The sequence below is a fragment of the Ambystoma mexicanum genome, chromosome 1p (genome assembly GCF_040938575.1).
Source record: "Ambystoma mexicanum isolate Mex_15411 chromosome 1p, UKY_AmexF1_1, whole genome shotgun sequence".
Lineage (NCBI taxonomy): Eukaryota > Metazoa > Chordata > Amphibia > Caudata > Ambystomatidae > Ambystoma > Ambystoma mexicanum.
The window spans coordinates 581,708,727-581,722,570 of record NC_090921.1 but is presented as its reverse complement, the minus strand read 5'-3'; the positions used below and the strand labels follow the sequence as shown (position 1 = coordinate 581,722,570).

The 13,844-nt window shown below is 48.5% G+C and overlaps 1 protein-coding gene across 4 annotated transcripts in view; it reads left to right on the top strand.

Annotated features, from left to right (window-relative positions):
* The window catches only part of LINGO3 (leucine rich repeat and Ig domain containing 3), a 696,949-nt gene that overhangs the window by 469,106 nt on the left and 213,999 nt on the right, over positions 1–13,844 (top strand). Inside the window, exon 1 of one of the 4 annotated variants that reach the window (XM_069649534.1) lies at positions 3,558–3,724. The exons of the other annotated variants lie outside the window; for them this stretch is intronic. The gene's annotated coding sequence lies outside the window, so the exon portion shown is untranslated. Of the gene's footprint in view, positions 1–3,557; positions 3,725–13,844 lie in introns of those variants that run through there. 4 annotated transcript variants of the gene reach the window in all.

Genomic DNA, 13,844 nt, shown 5'->3' with positions numbered 1-13,844 from the left:
GCGCGATAGATCGGCTCTCTGGAAGCTGCTAAAGTACTCATTAGATTAAAGATTGAAAACCACTGTGTATGTCCGGTTTTGGAGAGTGAGAGCCGAGGTTGGAGCCACTGAAATAAATTGCAGCAGGCAGTCACACTCGCCCCCCTAACCCCCTGGCTTCAATACATGTCAGCATCAAGGAAATACGACGCTGGAGGATCTGCAGAAGACTTAACGGAAGAGGCACCTCCTAGGGCCAACACCCGTGCTCTTTTCCCCCCACGGGCGGTTCTGGACGGGGGTGGGGCCTGAATCCTCCGATAAGGCAGCTGTATGAGGACACCCTGCAGGCACCCTTCGGGCCAACACCTGCGCCATTTTCTATATGGGATTCGTCCTAGCGGGGGTTTACTGGCAGGTCCAACGGTCCTGGAAGGGTACATGATGAATGGGGACTCCCTGCAGGCACCCATGGGCCAACATCCGCACACTTTCCCACCCACCATGGGCTTTACCCTTAACTGGCAGCGTTGACGGTCCCGGAAGGGGGCAGGGCATGGTTCATCCAGTACAGCAGCAGTATGGGGACACCCCTGCCTCCTCTGCTGCCCTCGGCGACATCCCAACCCTATGTATAGCCTGAAGTATGTTGGTTGAGGCAGTGCTGGTCATTGGGTCGGCTCTCGGCGGATCTGAGATCCGGCACCAGACATGGAGCCGGATCTCAGGATCCGACCAGAGTCAGCCGCCCAAGACCATGAATCGCGCTGGAATAGTTAAAATAAAATTAAAAATTAAAAAAGTGCACGCAACGGAGCATTGCCTTTTACCGCGCCTTTGGCACTGGTGTGTAATGCACAATGCCCACTACATGTACAACTGATTCCTTTCAGTAAAGCTACATGTACCAGAATAACAAGGAAAAAACACGACTGGATAGCTTTTTCACACATGAAAATTGGAATGATGAGAGCTTGGCCATTGGGATGCTTGAGGGGGGGTGTGTAGGATTACGGCACTATTGAGGTGTTTAGGGAGATGGGGAGCTTTAGAACCAAAGGACCGTTGGGGTGTTTGTGGAGGGTATCGGACTGAAGTGCTCTCTGAATGGTTTGGGGCAAAGTAGTATTGAACAACTTTGAGATTTATTGGGAGAAGGTAGAATTGAAAGTCTGGTGGTGTCATACATGCCAACATTATCCAGTCCATTTGCAAGATATTAGTCCATTCCTTGTTTTCACTATGCATTCAGGGACTTGTAGTCCTGAATTTCTCAGCTATAAAACCAGGACTACAAATCCCATAATGCTAAGTTGAAACTAGGACCCGACTAGTGTTTCTGGAGTGGAATAGATAATGTTGGAATGAACAGTGGTGCTTTTTGGAGAGGAGCTAGAATGTAACAGCTTTAGGGGCGTATCGGCGGTAAGGCACGCAACGTCATTGAGCTAATCGGGCTCCAGCCCCCCCCCCTGCGAAATGTGAGCTGAGGGGTGGGGCTTCCATGCAGGGCATTTGTTAACTGTGATGCCGTTTAACTTTGGTCTCCTGTTCTGCCCAGCCACGGCTCTGTAGGTCAGTCCCGGGGTGGCTAGAGCCTGATCTGCTGAATGGTGTTGCGCCGCTGGTTAGGAGTGCACAGGTTCTGCTAACTGATGTTTTGGATGTGAGCTGCAGTTATCGGCGCCTTGCTTCCCTTCATTGGAGAAAAGTCCTTCTGAATACATCACTTTTAACACGAATGAACAACTTTCTCGGCACAGGATGCTGCGCCAACGTTACTTGAACTTGTCTCCTCACTTGCAAACTGGTTTATTCGAAGAAGGTGTGGTTTTGCAGTCTAATGTAAGCTTTGTATGGAATTTAAAGGCATTGTGACATGCATCAGGAGTGACGGTGCTGACAGGCGGGTGCAGGTCAGAAGCACCCGAGGCTTGAGCGATGATCTTCTTCAGTGGGTTTGGGCACATGTTATGAAATGCGGAAAACCCGAGGTCTGTTCCCTTGAAGTGCTTTGTGGAAACCCTGGTTACTTAAAGCATTTCATTACTAGCACCTGCATTCAGATTAATACATTTTTCGGCAATTGAAATCGTGATGTGGGGTTAGTACTTGCATGCCAGGGGAGTAATTGGAAGAGTAGGGAGGTGCTAGCCTATGTGCACCCCAGAAGGTGCACACTTGCATTTTGTTAGGCAGAGACCGGAGGGCAGGGCCTTAAGTGGCACTACAAAATGACCCGGGGCTCACCAAGGGGGTGTGGCCTAACGGTGGAGGTCCTTCTGGCCCATTAGACCATGCCCCCCTGACGAGCCCCGGCTCAATGGGCTACTGGCCCCCCTGCCAGGCAGCCTTTTGTAGATCTCCCCATGGGGGACAGGGTGCTGATCTCTGCATTTATTTTCTATAGGCTTGCCTGGCAGGGGACAGCGCCTCACCTATTCAGCCCTAATAGAGGCGCTGCCCCTCGCCAGCTGGGTAGGAGCAGCGTCACCATTAAGACTGAAAGGGTGAGGCCGCTGGGCGCTGAGGCCGTTTTCTTGAAGAGTGAAACGACTTCAGCTTCCAGCGACCTCACATTTTCTCCATAATGGTGGCGCCGGCCCACGGGCATCTCCTGCTTAAAGGGATACCTTGCTGGTGCGGCGCCACCATTATGGCTGTAAGGCATTTTTTTCTTAAGCCTAAAGCTTTCCCACACAAGCGAGAAATTTAGGCTTCAGAAAAAAATCCTTTTTGTATAGTGGCCGGGGCTGGCAGGGGAGATTAGTGGGCCCCTGCAGGCCCCAGCTTCAAAACGAAATTTCGGAGCCTGCCGGGGCCGAGCCACGGTAGGCCCCAGCACACTTAAAAACCTGTGGGGAGGGAAGCCTTTCCCGAAACTGGCGGTGTTCAAATTTGAATGTGATAGTACAGAAAAATGTACTTTAAAGCTGCTACTTTAAAGTTAGGCTTCCATTGCCTCTCTGCAATGTACTATTTGATGGTTGGTCCCCACAACAGACCTTGTAATTGTAATTGGTTACTTATAACGCTCTTAATACCCAGAGGTTTCTAAGCACGGACCCGGGGATCAAACCTGCGTTGCTCCGCATCGTTTTGCTTCCAAGGCGAGCATGTTGCCCTTGAGCTATCCGCCCACAACCTTGGGGGTGTATCCTCCAGGTTTGCCCCGCCCTTTTTCTGAAGTGGTCCTCCCATCACCAGTTAGGCTCTCCATCCCAAGCCTCCCCCAACGTGCAGGTTTCGTTGTGCACCTGCGGCGTGGATGTTGGGATGAGAACTGTTAGGGTATTTGAGGCAGTGCTCTGGCTGTGGGGCTTTTCATACATGTGTGTGACGGGAAAATGTTTGTGGGCAGGTAAGGTGCATGTTAGTTGAGGGGTTTGTGGCATGATGAAGACTGCTGCGGCGGGGTCTCTGGTTGCTTTTCATGGGCTGCTGCATCGGCTCTCAGCCGGAGTCGCGCCTTCGACAGGCTCTCGGGTGCCCGCTGGGCCGACTCTGTGGGAGCGCCGCACACGGTGCATCGACTTTCTCAGCTAGGCGGCGTCATCGGCCAGCTGTTGCCTGCGAGGCCGGCCCTCGGCACTTGCGGAGTGGGCACCGCGCCAGGGAGCTGTGACTGTCGGATGCAGTGTTGGCCTGGTGCCCCCATGCCATGGAGACTGGCGTGCCGGCCGGGGACTTCAGGATGGCGAGTGTTCTCTCAGTGACGACCCTGCTGCTGCTCCCATCCCGTGGCGTGAGTGCTTCCAGTCACATTCTGGCGTTACTGCGGCTAATTGTGCTTCTGGATCGCGAGTCGGGTTGGTCTGCATTTGTAACATGCCTAATTATGCTCGTGTCATCAGAAGCTCCTGCTTCCAGTTCTATTTTGAACATTGTAACCAGCGCCAATGTGTATACTGGAACTTCTTGGGTCTACGTTTGCAGACATGGCCCGCGCCATATTGCGGAGGGCTGTCGCATTGAACGCGCAAAAGGTTGGTGGGGGGCACACTTTCTGGGCACAATTGCGCCCAGGGCGAAACACCTGAATCCGCGCTCCCTCTCCAACGTGCTCCCCTACTGCTACCTATCCATAATTGCTAGTTCATGACAATTCAAATAATGTTTAATTGACGTGTACTTAAAATGCATAAGTAGACCATATGAAAAAAGGGAATTCATTTGTATTAGCCTACGTTTATTTCCATTGTCTAGAGGGAGCTCACCTAGATGTTGCTGCTGCAACAGTATCTAGCGCTGCGGTGGGATCTATGTTTCCCACAATGCCCCTCTCAATTGAAAGTGTAGGTTGCATGTTAACTTATCACGGCACAAGCTATGACAGGAGGATAACTTGGACATGCAATTACAGCACTGGGCACATCATCGGGGTGCTTAGGGTGTGATGTCGATAACTACAGTAGCAACGAAGAACACATTTTCATTATACACAAGCCCAATCTACTGGCTGTGTTAGTGCTTGTTTTCTACTGTTGCCACGTACAATTGCTTTACAATTAATAACCCACACACACACGTGAGAATTCTCTCCTGCACACATACCCCACCAAACAAGGGAAGCAATCCCCCTAAGTGAGTTCCCGCCAGCCTTCAAACCTTCAGTTTTTCCAACACCTGGCCTCTTTGCAAAGACTTAAAGTACAGTAACAAGCATAATGGGTACTGGGAGGATAGCTCAATGGCAACGTGCTCGCCTTGGAAGCAAGACCACAGGAAGCAACACAGGTTTGATCCCCCGGTCCACGCTTAGAAACGTCTGGGTATTTAAGCATATGCAACTAAGACAACAACAATAAAAAATTCTGTAACTGCCCCTCGATGCCCCTGGGCTGTGTGAGCGCTTAATAAATGGGTAACACTATTGCTTTTTCCCCATACTTAAACGTTTTGTTTTTTCCTCCTAGTAAACAGCATAGTTTAGGCCAGGCTATTGCATGGAACCAGCCATCATGGCTTTTAAGGGCTGTCTGTCCAGTTCCAAATTATTTTGGGGGCCTCCTTGGCTTCAACTGGGAAACCCCACCTCCAAATGCCATTGACATAGTGACAGGAATGTGTCTTGCTTAGTGAATGTTATTGTGATGTATTCAGTGCACCTGCCATTTTCATGGTCTCCAGGTGCTCTGGCGGATCTGAAACGGAAGGGTGAGTATGCAGAACGGGTCCCTGTGTGCTGGCTTGGTTTTTAGTTGGTACGGGTTAGGTGGTGTTTGCTGTACGAGTGTGTGTGGGATGATTTGCGTGCAATTGGTTGGTTTTCTATAGTGCCTTGTGTTTGGTTGGGTGTTGCTGAGTGTGTGAATTTTGCTATGTGTATACCCACATCGTTGCGTCTTGATTACGTGGCAAAATGCTGAATAGTGCCATGCCGCAGGCATTTGGATTATCAATAAATAGGTTTAGTGTCCTCTCCATAGCAGCCCAACGTAGTACCACCAACAGGGAGCTAAATTCCTTAATCACAACTTAAGGAAAGCTATTAAGCTTTCTCTTTAACTCACACAGTTGAGCCCCGACGAGTAAACAGGGTGACATTCCCAGACGCTGTCCTTGAGCACCAGGCTTTAAGGAAATCGGTGTCAAGGCAGTGGTCAAAGTGTACAAAAATAAATAGTGGAACTATGTTCCCTGATGGCCTGCCCCCGCTCCCACAAACCACATCGCAACACCGCCTCCCATGCACAATCCAAACCCCCAAACACACTTCCTGTTCAAGGGAATGTTCAGTGCACTGAAGTGCAAGTTTAGACTTCTTCCTTCACTGTTATTTTAAAAGTTAACCATTCCGGATCTGTTTCTTTTAAAAACGAAAAGTATAGGAACAGTCACACTTAAAAAAAAAAAAAATTAAATGGGCACAGCTCCCACCCACTTCGACCAGGCGAGCAAGGAGATTGAGCTAATCGGGCTCCACCCCCACTGAAATGTGAGTTGAGGGGCGAGGCTTACGTGATGAGCCTTTAACAGTTCACAGGATCATTGTCCTGGCCGCATTTTGTTTCTTCCAAGGCAAATCTACAATCTGCTCGGCTCAAATGATCAAGCACTGCCCATTTCTTGAGTCACAGACATCCTGAGACACACAGGCTGGGTCCCTGGCTCTGCAGCCAGTGCTGTAATGTACTCAACAACACGCTTCTTTTGTCATCAGCAGCATAGACTTTCTTATGCATGATGGTGAATTTCCAACCGAAAGACCACCAGTCACCTTGCATGTCACCTTGACAGTTAAAGTGAGCAACACAATAGAGCACCCTTTGAAAATGGAAATGGGCTCATACCCATAATGTATAATAGCTTGTTATGCTAAAAGGTTAAGTTTGGTTAGATGTCCTTAGTTGGATGTTCTTTAAACCATACATAACAACACGCTTGGAGGTTTGTGACGAATCTCCAAACCTAAGTGAGTTTTTTACACAACTTCTTTTATTGTGTGTCTTAAAGCGTTGAAAATAAAGTGGGTAAATAGATATTTTTTGCATATTATAGTTTTCCATTCAGGATGTGGAAAATAAAGGTACACTGATATTATATTGGCTAAACATGCTGCTACAAGGATTTACATGTTGTCATGATGCGTTACTATGAAATGTGTGCATTTTACAAGTAAACTCTATAGGACAGTATTATTGCAGCCCTTGACATCCAAAACTTAAATATTAGTTCCAAGTAAAGCGTGGAAGAAGGTGGCTGTGTCTAAATTGCAGAGTGGGTTAAAATCCTGGCTTTGCTGTTTAGCGTAAGTGTGTGATCCTAGGCAAATAATGTACTCTTGCCCTGACTTCAACTGCAAGAATTGGAGTGCTTATAAGTGATTATGTTTACACCCTTACAATAGGACAGTTTTAATAAGTGCAGGGACAAATTGGTGTACCCTGGTGCTCCTCTACTAGTGGTGAAATACTTAGTGTCACTTAGAATTGCATTATTACTGCACTGGCCTTCACCCAGTCTCGTATCATTTGATTTGACAGGCAGTCACCGCACCAGCGTTTCTTATATACCGGACTAACTGTGGTTGAAACAACATTACATTTTATTCCCTTTTACTCCCAGGCACAGAAGTTGCTTGGGCCGTCCAGCGTACTGCCCCACACTGTGCCATGTCCTGTTATGCTATGATATTGAGTCTTTCATTACACACCATCCACCGTTTTCACACTTTCTAGGAGCTTCCGGAGCTTCAGGAAATACGGTAGTGGGCTAATACAGCAGCAGAGGGATGACACCAAGTTGCTTTGTTACAACATTGATGTGTGCAATTCTTAAAAGATATGGCTCTGTATGGTTAACGTTTTAGATATGTTGGCAGCTGTGTGGAGCAGTGGTGGTGTGCGTTTCAGGTAGCTAAGGTACTTGTTTGTGTGAATGACATAAAATTGAAGCATTTTGCTTCTTGTTTTTGCCACTGACTCACTAGAGAGCAAAAGACCAATGGAGGGATGGACCAAAGGTCCAACTCGCAAGGAAGCCAAGGACCAGAGGAGAGTTCACCACAACAACCAGGGACCATTGGGCAACTGACCAGAAAGGTTCACTTTTACCTTAGTTTTACTCAATTCTATTTTTAATTTTGGCTGTAAGCCGAAACTATTGAACTGGAGTACAATTAGGAGGGAGATGACTTGTGAGGAGGGACGCACAGCTTGAGGATGTTTTGTTATTTACCAACCCACGGACTGTCTATGGCCATGCTAATTCCTATGGCCAACCCCACCCAATACATGCCCCTCCCAAAGCACATTCTCCGGGGATTTCTTTAAGCTAGCTTTCTAAAGCATTAACATCAACCACTAGCCTTCAAAGGTTATTTCTAAGCAGTCTGCTGAGAGGTAATGCCTTAATTATAGTTGTAACTGGCTTCCGGTGTAATAAAAAAAGCCTCAACCAACTGTGCCTTCAGCCACTTGATTTAGACCTGTTCCATGCACTGAACTCCTTTTAAAAACAAGCAATCACAAAGCTAACAGTTTTGAGTTGAGGTATTAGAAAGGCATTTGCAGTTAATGCCATCATATGCCTAGGTAATCACTCAATGTTTCAGCCGTTGCCATCTTATTGCAAGGTGATACCATTATATCATTGCCTATCCCATACTTGCACAAAAGCCCAAACTGTCGGCTTTGCCAGTGCTTGTTTATTATTGCAGGCAATGTCTAGTCTCGTCACGATGCAACAAGAGACATTGTAGATGGTAAAGCAAAGGCCAAACCCCATCCAGCAAAGTCCTCCACTCCCCCATCTCCCACCATCCCACTGCCACCTTTTCGGATGCAAAGTGTCACTAGTTCCTTTTTTCCACTTCCACCACTGTTCTGAATACAGCACTTTTACCACAAATAAACAACTTTCTTGGCACAGGATGCTGCGCCGACGTTACTTGAACTTGTCTCCTCACTTGCAAACTGTTTTTATTCGAAGAAGGTGTGGTTTTGCAATCTAATGTAAGCTTTTTATGGAATTTAAAGGCATTGTGACGTGCACCAGGAGTGACGGTGCTGACAGGGGGGTGCAGGTCAGAAGCACCCGAGGCTTGAGCGATGATCTTCTTCAGTGGGTTTGGGGATATGTTATGAAATGCAGAGAACCCGAGGTCTGATCCCTTGAAGTGCTTTGCGGAAACATTAGTTACATAACACATTTCATTGTTAGCACCTGCATTCATAAGCATACATTTTTCGGCAATTGAAATCATGATGCGGGGTTAGTACTTACATGCCAGGAGAGTTATTGGAAAGTTAGGGGGTGGACAGGAGACAGCTCATTCTCACAGCAGTCCTTGAGTGGGAGAGAGGTAACTGCTTGTAATATTGAAGCTGCACTAGAATAGTCTCAATACAATGCGTAAAGAAGTTACATGCCCCTACACAAGTACTTTTGCCACTCCCCCACGTCTCTGAAGTTAGCGCCTCTCCAAACATTTGAACGGATTGCCCGCCCCACATCTTAGCCTAGGTGCACCCCTGGAGGTGCGCACTTGCTTTGTTAGGCAGAGAGGTGAGGGAAGCCTTTCCCAAAACTGGCAGTGTTAAAGTTCACTGGGCCTCATTACAATCTTGGCGGAATGGGTTAACGGTGCTGCTAATGCATGCAGACCCGTTAAACCCATTCTGCCTGATTACGAGGTCCCCTCGCGGGACTCGGTAAGGACGCCTGGTAAAATCAGGCATCGTTACCGGGTCCAGCGAGGGGACCAGGGAGCTAACAGCGGGCCGGTCGTAATCGGCCCGTTGTTAGCTCGCTGCACCCATTGCCACTGAGCCCTATGGGGGCTCGAATGGGAAGGGGGAGGTCCGGGCCCCCTGAGGGAGGAATTACCAGGCCCCCCAAACTCGGAATGGCACGGTAATTCCCCATTCAGGAAACCCAGAACCGGTTTTGGAGGCAGCCATGCCGCCAATGGCGGCATGGCTACCGCCAAAGCCGTAATGAGGACCACTGTGTTTGTGAAGAAAAACGTACTTGAACAAACGCAGTAAAACTTTAAAGCTGCTACTTTCAAGAAAGGCTTCCATCGCCTCTCTGCATATTGCGCTTTAAAATGTGTTATTTGATAGTTGGTCCCCACACCAGGCCGTCGGGAGTGGGGGGTTTAGAACAGTGGGGGCGGAGCCTACAAGTTTGCCCCACCTATTTTCTGAAGTAACCCTCCCATCACCACTTAGCCCTGTGACACGCGAAAGGTAGGTTTTGGTGCGCCCCTGACTTCGACCAATGAGTTTAGGGGGTACCTGGTGTTAGACTACAGCCTTTTGCCCTTCCCTTTACACGCAAACACAATGTTAGTCGCTCATTTCAGTACAACTTTATTCTACCAAACTTGATAAACCTGCCTGGCCAACTCCCCATCCTGTGCGTGTGTGTGATCCCCAAAATCCTCAAACCATGCATCAACACCCCTAACCACTCTAGGCATCTATCCCTCCCACTAGAACCCTCCACAAACCCACTCCAGTCACCTACACTTTGAAACCACACTCATCCAACTAAGCCCATCTACACTGGCCATCACCACTCACACGCAGTGCCGTAACACGTGGCATCTCAGCTTATAAGCTGTGCTTGGCTCTACTCCACACACACTCACACACCCATGCTCGGCTCCAGAACCACGCACACTAAAATCCAAGAGACTGCTTGGGGGTTATTCCGAGTATGGAGATAACCATGCTGCTATTAGAGGCAGGGATACCCTCATACCGATTACCGGGTCTGGGTTCCTTGAATGAGGAATTACCGGGCCATTCCGACCTTGGAGGGCCCGGTAATTCCTCATTCAAGGAACCCGGTACATCCCCATTCCCTTTTGAGCCCCTATAGGTTTTACCAGGCGTCCTTAGTGGTTTCCCGCGAGCAGACTCGTAATGGGGCGATAAGGGGTTGCCGGCTCCGGCACTTTTACCGGCGCCATTATCCCCTTACCGCCAAGGTCATAATGACCTCCCTTGTCTTCTGTTCACAGTTGGGCACCATCCAACGAGTTTATGCTTAAAGCTGCCAAAGCAGAACGCATAATCAGCCCCCCTACAGTCTCTGTGGGGCAAGAGTGGCCCTCACTATTCAAGGGTGTCCTGAATGGAAAAAGGCCTTCGTATTTCTATGAGCGCTGCCATTTTCAGGCACTGCCTCCACCACATGTTGAAGGGGCCTCCACTCATTTTGGGAAGCCATTTACAGCTGCGCTCTTTTGGGGCATTTCCTGATCTGCTCGAATGTGGTCTTGCTGCCCATGGCCTGTTCACACTGGTTGAAACATTTTGTTCTGCTTAATTCAGAGCTTATTCAGCTTTCATGTGTTGGTGTGTTGACTAGCAGATGTTTTCATCATCTCTCAGGCCAGGAGATAATCTCCTAAAAAAATGAAATCTCTGCAGGAGTAACATGTGCTGCTAACGTTGGCGTGCGTGGATGCCGTCTGGCCTGTTCCATCGTACACCACCGTCCTCCAGAGAGGGTGTGTGACCCCATTCAGCTCCAGCTGGTGCAGCTCTAGGCAGGATTACAGTGGAAAATCTTACACAATTCTAAACCTGTTTCCTAGTTCTAAATGACACTCTCCAGAGAGAGCCTTCTTGGTTTATCCCCATAAGGTTCCACTCTCCCCAGACAAGCTGTGAAGAGCTCCCACACATGGGCCTCATTACGAGGTTGGGGGAATGGGTTTACCGGCACCGGTAATGGTGCCGGTAAACCCATTTCGCCCTATTACGAGGTTCCCTTGCGGGACCCGCTCAGAACGTCTCGTCAGACCAGACATCCTTTGCGGGTCCCGCAAGGGACCAGGGAGCTAATAACGGGCCCGCTCCATCCCCATTCCCATTTAGCCCTATGCAGGCTCAAATGGGAATGGTGATTGGTTTTTTGAATGCGGAATTACCGGGTCCTCCAAAGTTGGAATGACCCGGTAATTCCTCATTCAAGGAACCCGGACACGATTTTGGAGGCAGCCATGGCGCTAATAGCACGATGGCTGCCTCCAAACTCGTAATGAGGCCCATGGTCCTTCACAGTTTCACTGAGTTGTAGCCTGAAGGAGGATGGGGGAGCGTTGTTTACTTGTTGAATTATCGCCCTCGCACCTGCAGTCCAACGATAGCCATTTTCCATGAAAGGAAGAAGCGCTGAAAGGCCTGCTCGTTTCCCCAGGATTTGGACTTCCCATTGGTTTAAGCTTTTAGGTAAATGTGGCAGGGGGGCATCAGCGGGCAGAGGCATGTTGTTGGGTGCTCCCTTCTCAAATTATTTTCACAGATCTAAAGTTATGGAAATCGCACCCACTGCTCTGCATATAAAAGATAACACTGTGCGGTTAATTGAAGGAACAGACGTGGTTATTACGTTGCCTATATGTGCCTGGGGCACTTCCAACCACTAGTTCAAACCACTTTCAAAAGAGGCGCATTCAAGGAGGGGTGCAACTAGCAACAATGGATGGAGCTAGTAGGAGGAAATGAGCACTGAGACGGGGGCCTGGATGATGGGACAGGTAGAAGAGAAGGACTTAACGATGGTGGAGTCGTTGGGGCCGTAAACAGTAATGAAACAAGCATTGGCATGGATTCGCCCACTCCTTAAGAAACCATCCTTAGACCCTGATTTGCCCAACAACTACAGACCCATCACCACCGTGCCCTTCTTGCTAATAATCCTAGACAAAGCTGCCTACAATCAAATCCAACACTTCTTTGAAACTAACAGCATCCAAGATAAGAGGCAATTAGGTCTCCGCCCTAGTCACGGGACCGAAACTGCCCTACTGGACCTAAAGAACAAACTAGATGAGTTAATGGATGAAGGCAAGCCAGCGCTTCTCCTCCTTCTCGACTTGTCTGCAGCGTTTGATCTTGTGGACCACACGACATTCTGCAGACAACTCATCAACTCAGCCCAATTCTCCTCAGAAGCCACTGCTTGGGTTACCTCCTTCCTTGAAGGGAGGGCTATGAAGGTATTCTTAGAGCAGACTTGCGCAGCGCCCACCACCATACATTGCGTAGTCCCACAGGGCTAATGCACATCTCCCACTTTGTATAAACTCTTTACACTACCGCTTTTCAACAAACTGGACAATCTCGGCATAGCATGCACAAACTATGCTGACGATACTCAAGTTTTCCTCCCTCTCACTGGCTCATATAAAAGTGACACTGAAACACCATGCAAAACCTACGCCACTATCCAAGCATGGATAGCAACTAATGGTTTATGCCTCAACGGGGATAAAACCGACCTCCTCATAGTAGGCTCCAAGGAAACACCCAACAAGCTTGACAATGAGTACAACTCCTTTATCTTTGACAACTCCCAAATTCCTGTCTATGCAGCAGTCAAAGCCCATGGGGTGTACATTGACTCCACTCTCTTTGTGACACGCCAAGTTAGCACCATTGCGTTCTCGGCTGCCTTCATGACCAAACTAATGAATGCCGTCAAATCGTACATATCTGCGCCAAATTGTCTATCCATAGCTAGAGCCACCATTGGAGCCAAATTGGACTACTGTAACGTCTTATTTGCCGGCACCTCATCCACAAATCTGAACAGACTTCAAGTCATCCAGAATAATGAGCTTAGGGCTGCCCTCAGCATTCCCCAAAGGGAGCACATTGCCAGTGCCAGAAAAAATGCTCATTGTCTTCCAGTCAAAGAACGGATACTCTTCAAGACACTAGCTATCGCCCACAAATGCCTCTCACTCACAGTGCCCCCCTTATCTTGGAGAAAAAATTACGAGAGCTATGTCCTCCAGACCCAAGAGGTCACACCACTCCAACCAGCTTAAAGTCCCTACCTTCAAAAGGGCTAAAGCAGGAGGGGCTGGCTTCACTTTCCTTGCTCCCAAACAGAGGTCGAAGTGGGCGGGAGCAGTCGGGAGCGGTGCTCCTATACTTTTTATTTTTAAGGTTCACCGTTCCTATACTTTTATTTTAAAAAGAAACCGTTCTGGAACGGTTTACTTTTAAAATAAAAGTGTAGGAAGAAGTTGAAGCTTACACTAAAGTGCACTGCACTGAACATTCCCTTAAATAACAGGTGTGTTTCTTTGGGGGTTTGGATTGTGTATGGGAGGGGGCACAGCAATGGGGTTTGTGGAGAGCGGGGCAGACTGTCAGGGAGCATAGCTCCTCTACTTCTTTTCGTACACTTCGACCACTGCTCCCAAACACTGAATGCCCTCCACACCACCCTTCGAAACGAGGCATCTCACCTAGCATTCGACAAAGCGCTCCAAAACAAGCTTTTCAACTAGCTCACCTAATATGTTCCGCCCACTTACTCTTTTCCCGGACAAGGCCTCCTGCCTTTTCACGCTTTTTGTTGTTACCCTAACCATTTTGCCTGTATCTCTGCAC